Raw genomic sequence first — 5729 nt, forward strand, 5'->3', positions numbered from 1 at the left:
TGGAGCCTGTGCCCCGCAACGGGAGAGGCCACAACAGTGAGAGGCCCGCATACCGAAAAAAAAAAAAAAAAAAAAAAAAGAGTATCATATAGAGTAGTTTGTTTCACTGCCCTAAAAATCTGGCAGCCTTTTAAAGCTTAAGCTCCTTGGTTATTTTAGAGGCAATGCTTTTGAGGGCCATGGAGGTGCTGGCTGTGTGTTTAAATGACCCTGTTGAGGGACCATTGTGGGAGTTTGCACACCTCTGCCTCCTACTGCAGGAAGCCTTCTTGTCCCTGGGGTGCCATGCATACACAGTAGCACCATTTCTTATTCAGCTCATACAGGCAGCTTTTTGTGTCGAGCACCTTGCTGAATTTTCATGGCATGTTAAAGGACTCCATGGAGTTTGTGATTTTCATACTCCATGTAAAGTGCAGTGTGTGGCTTGGCCTCCCTAGCTTTGAGTATCTCCATCTGCTGTTTGCTTGCAGGTTTATGCAGGTTCCTTCTGGCACACCTGAAATAAGCATATCTTCATATAAACTTGAGGGAGAACTTGCTGAAGAAGCCACCAGTGGCCCAGTGCTAGCTGTGGTTATTGCCCGAGGGAGAGGCTGGGATCACATTGGGGCAAAAATCTGCTGATCCCAAATGTACTGCCCAGTGTGTAGGGAATTTCCTTTGGATAAACTGTGGAGGAAATTTGTTCCATCTGGGGTCCCAGCATCGCTGCTAAAGTTTTGGGTGGGGGAGGAGGCCACAGGGACACACTGGAGGTTGTGCTGGGCTGCAGTGTTTTGCAATTAACCTAAGTGAGTCCTAGGATCCCTTTCTGTGTGTAACCTATGGATGCATCAGCTCAGTCTTCAGGGTCCTGTAGTTAGAGAGTGGCTCTCCATAAAGCTTTAGCTTCTCATCTTCATGACCCACATTCGTTCATGAATCCTCCATGATTTACTCTAAAGTATCTCTCTTGCTGGGATTGAAAATGAAAGATTTCTTGAGCAGGTTTTCATATTCCATGCACAAGTCTAAGAGAATATGGTATATTTTGCCCAGTACTCCCTCTCATATCTCCTTGAAGTTCTGCCCATCAAAGGCAGGGATCCACTGACCAGTATAAAGGATGACTCCTAAGCTCCACACAGCAATGGAGGGTCCATCATACTTTTGGCCCTGGGAGTGTTCCAGGGCAGCATAACAGGGGACTGCCACAGAGGGTATCCAGCTTATTGCTAAAGGTGAATTTGATGCAGAAGCCAAGGTCTGCAATCTTGGTGGTCATGTCAGCATCCAGGTTAATAAACTTCTGGTGCTGGTACTTTATAGCAGACTCTATCTGGCAGAATTTGACTTGGATCTCTTTTTCTTGCAGACTGCCAAGAGCCACTAGGTACTCTCTTCCAGTAGCATATTCCATGACAAGGAGTCTTGTCCTCAGCCTCCATCACTTCAGATAACCTCACTGTATTGGGATGATTCAAAGCCTTCATGAATTTTACTTTGTGGGATAGTCCCTGGAGACTGGAGGAATCCTGTTGAGTCTTGTCAATGATTTTCACAGCTACCTCCTTCCCAGTCAGGATGTGTCAGGCCAACTTCACCTTGGCAAAAGTACCCTTGCTGTTGGTCTTGAGGAGCTGGTTGTTGCCAGCATGGGTCTCCTCCTCAGCAGAGATGGTGGAAAGCCCTGCAGCATGTTAGATTTGCTGCGGGGGTTGAAGGCAAGGTGTCCCAAGATCAGCTTAAACCTGGGAAAAGCTGGTGAGATTGGTCCAGGTCACCTCAAAAGAAAATCACTTTTCACACTACCTGATGAACTGATCTTTATAATGGAATCAAAACACAATGGCAGGGGCTTCCCTGATGGCGCAGTAGTTAAGAATCCGCTTGCCAATGCAGGGAACATGGGTTCGAGCCCTGGTCCAGGAAGATCCCACATGGCATGGAGCAACTAAGCCCACGTGCCACAACTACTGAAGCCTGTGCGCCTAGAGCCTGTGCTCTGCAACAAGAGAAGCCACCACAATGAGAAGCCCGCACACTGCAACGAAGTGCCCAACCAATGTGCCCAACATGCAATGTATGGTCAATGTATGGTAGCCATTGCTAATATAGCATAATCTAACCATTTTATATGTGGGAAACTGGGGCTCATTCATTAGTTTGTTCATTCATCAAATGTTTCCTGGGCCCTTATGCTCTGAGGAGGCACTATTCTGGGTGCTGGATAAACTTCAGAAGAAAGTCCCTGAGTTTCCTATGCTTTGTTGTGGGGTGGGGAAAACGACAAGTTAACAAATTAACAGCCATATTGAGAAGGGTGGTGAATGATATGAAGGAAATAAACATGGTGATGTGTTAGTGCTACTGGGTGGGACATTACTTTAGATGGGTACTAACATTTCATATGAAATTTCCTTGACAGGAAGGGACAAGATCTAAGAAAAGGACTCTCTGAGCAGAGGGTACCACAAGGCAAAAGGCTCTGAGGAAACAGGCTTGGTATGATTGAATTGCAGAAAGTCAATCAGTGTGGCTGACATAGAGAGCAGGCAGAAGTGTGGTGGAAGGAGAGTCGAGAGAAGCAGGTGGTGGCAGAGACCAGAATCTAGCTTTTCTGGTCAATTCTGTCCTGATACATTTTGTGCTTCATTTTCCATGATTCTGGGGCAATGTAGCTGTGCTTCTTCAGCATAACATGTACAGCTGCAGAATAGAATGTTTTAGAAATCACTTCTCTCTCCCTGTCTGCCCCTGGTCCCGTCTATACCTGTTCCTTAGGCAGCCAATTCTGAAGGAAATCTGGTCCCTTGCTGCAGCCTGGGTTTTGGTTCTGGTGACTGCAGTCTCAGTGTTCCCAGGGACTGAGGTGTGAGCTGCTGATTTGAGCAGGGTTGAAGAGCCAGCTCCTGGACCATTCCTGCTTTGTGCTCTGCCCTGACCTCTGGTGGACTCAGCCTGCTAAGACATTAACCAAGCTGGAAGCTGGAAGCCTTTGCCTTCTATCCCCACCTGCCCGAATTTGGTTCGGAGTGTGCACTCTATTATGAAGGCTTTGTGAAGAGGCAGAATTTCAGACCCTGCCATGGGGTGGCCAGATGGCTTTTGACCATCCAACACCTCTTACGCTGGTATGACAACCATTCTTTAGAGTTTGGATGGCATCTATCCTGCCAGTCCCCCAGGCACAATGCGTGGGCATAGGATCCAGGCTGACCAATGGGAGCATTCATTCCTTTGGCCTGAAGGATTGGTTCAGAAAGAGCACATGGTCCAAATTGGGCATATCAGGTCTTCTTTAAGGGTTTGATACAGGGACCTTGGGACAGAGGGCATCTCTCTTTCCCCTGGATCTAGAATTTTATAGATCCTTGTCTACCTGGATTGCCAGTAACCATCTCTTTGACCCCATTGAGAGAGGCTGCCTGAGAAATTAACACTGAGGAGGAAGCTGGGGTCTGGAAATTCAAAGGGAGTTATCATTTAAGCTTCTGCTTCTGGGTGTGCCAAGGGTGAACAAATAAATTCCTTTTTTCTCTTAAGCTACTTTCAGTTGGGTTTCTGTCACAACTGGAAGTCTCCTAATTAATACCACAACCAGTGTTAGTCAAAGTTATTATTAGTAGTAGATAATCAAAAGTAAAATTGAAGTATATACGGTGTGACACCTTCCTTTATGACACCACATTTGTAATTATATAGTGATCTGGGTAACTTTTTTTTTTTTTTTTTTTTTTTTTTGCTGTACGCGGGCCTCTCACTGTTGCGGCCTCTCCCGTTGCGGAGCACAGGCTCCGGACGTGCAGGCTCAGCTGCCATGGCTCACGGGCCCAGCCACTCCGCGGCATGTGGGATCTTCCCAGACCAGGGCACGAACCCGTGTCCCCTGCATTGGCAGGCAGACTCTCAACTGCTGCGCCACCAGGGAAGCCCTATTTTTTTAAATATAAATTTATTTATTTATTTTTATATTTTAAAAAATGTTCAAAATTAAAATTAGGAAAAGAGAAAAGATTGCCCTTATCTGAATGGGCACTCATGTTTGCATTGCCTTTAAGAAACTTCCAATTCCCTAAGTATAGGACAAATACGCCAGAGAAGGACCATTTGCATTACAAAATAATTTTTAATTTTCCTGGGGGGAAAAAAAAATCCCCTCAAGTCTTATTCAAATAATAGCGATTAAAATGATCCAGTGGGGGCTTCCGTGGTGGCACAGTGGTTAAGAATCCGCCTGCCAATGCAGGGGACACGGGGTTGAGACCTGGTCTGGGAAGATCCCACATGCCGCAGAGCAACTAAGCCCGTGCGCCACAACTACTGAGCCTGTGCTCTAGAGCCCACGAGCCACAACTACTGAGCCCACGTGCCACAACTACTGAAGCCCGCGCACCTAGAGCCCGTGCTCCACAACAAGAGAAGCCACCGCAATGAGAAGCCCACGCAATGCAATGAAGAGTAGCCCCCGCTTGCCGCAACTAGAGAAAGCCCACATGAATCAACGAGGACCCAATGCAGCCAAAAATTAATAGATAAAATAAGTAAATTTATAAAAAAAAAAAGATCCAATGAGGAGTTCAGCTGTAGGGGAAATTGGAATTAGCCCTAGAGGGCAAATCTTCCCTCCCTCCCTCCCTTCTCTCCTCCTTTCTTTCCTTCCTCTGTTTATCCCTTCCTCCCTTCCTTCTTTCCTTCCTTCTCTCTGTTATTTTGCTAAAATAAAAAAAGTTTTTTTTTTCCAGACTATGAAGTTACTGTAAAAAAGAAAATTCGGACAATAAGGAAAGGTGTAAAGGAGACAGCAAAAATTACCCATGATGTTACTACCTAAAAAATAATAGTAAAAGCAGTGTAAGGCATTGTTCTAAGCATTTTACATATATTAACATGTTTAAACTTCACTAATAACCAGAGGAGGTAGTTCCTACTGTCATTCACATTTTATGGAAGGGAAAGTTGAGGAAGAGTGTGTTAAGTTTCTCAAGATCAAATCCTATGTGGCCTTGTTGAGAAAGAGGCACTTTGGACCCTTTGGTAAATAGTCTTTGGTACATATGTGTGCACAGTTGGTCACATTCATGTGTGTGTACAAATGTGCACACACCATAATCACCCACATGTACACAGACTTGCGCATACATATGCCACTATTACATGTGTGAGCACACAGACGTTTTACAAAACAATCATTTTATCATGGTACCTTATGACTTGATTTAAAAATATATACAATAGTAGGCAGAAGAGTATAATAAACCCCATGTGTTCATCACTCAGATTCAACAGTGGTTAATTTGTGGCCAATTTTGTTTCATCTCTACTCCCAGTACTTTCCCTTCTCTATAGATTAAAAAAACAAACAACTAACTTTGAGATAATTTTAAACTTAAGGAAAATTGCTAGTATAGAGAATACCCAAATACTCTTTACTCAAATTCACTGATTTTTGACATTTTGCCACATTTGCTTTATCATTCTCTCTTGTTTTCTCTGTGTGTGTGTGTATGTGTACACATATACATAAAATTTTTAATTTTTTGGACCATATGAAAGGAGGCTGCATGGCTGAGGCCCCTTTATTTCATCATACCTCAGTGCCCGTTTCCTAAGAACGAAGGTATTTTCTTACATAGCCACAGTACAGTTATTAAATTTAGAAGTTAATTAATACAGTACTTTTATCTATGGTTCATATTCCAGTTTTGTCAATTGTCCCAATAATGTTTTTTTTTTTTTTTTTTTTT

At 44.1% G+C, this 5729-nt stretch overlaps 1 pseudogene; it reads right to left on the reverse strand.

Annotated features, from left to right (window-relative positions):
- Positions 1–130: 130 nt before the first annotated feature.
- Positions 131–3383, reverse strand: LOC102980701 (serine/threonine-protein kinase MARK2-like; annotated as a pseudogene).
- Positions 3384–5729: the final 2346 nt, after the last annotated feature.

This window comes from Physeter macrocephalus, chromosome 8, assembly GCF_002837175.3.
Source record: "Physeter macrocephalus isolate SW-GA chromosome 8, ASM283717v5, whole genome shotgun sequence".
Classification (NCBI taxonomy): domain Eukaryota; kingdom Metazoa; phylum Chordata; class Mammalia; order Artiodactyla; family Physeteridae; genus Physeter; species Physeter macrocephalus.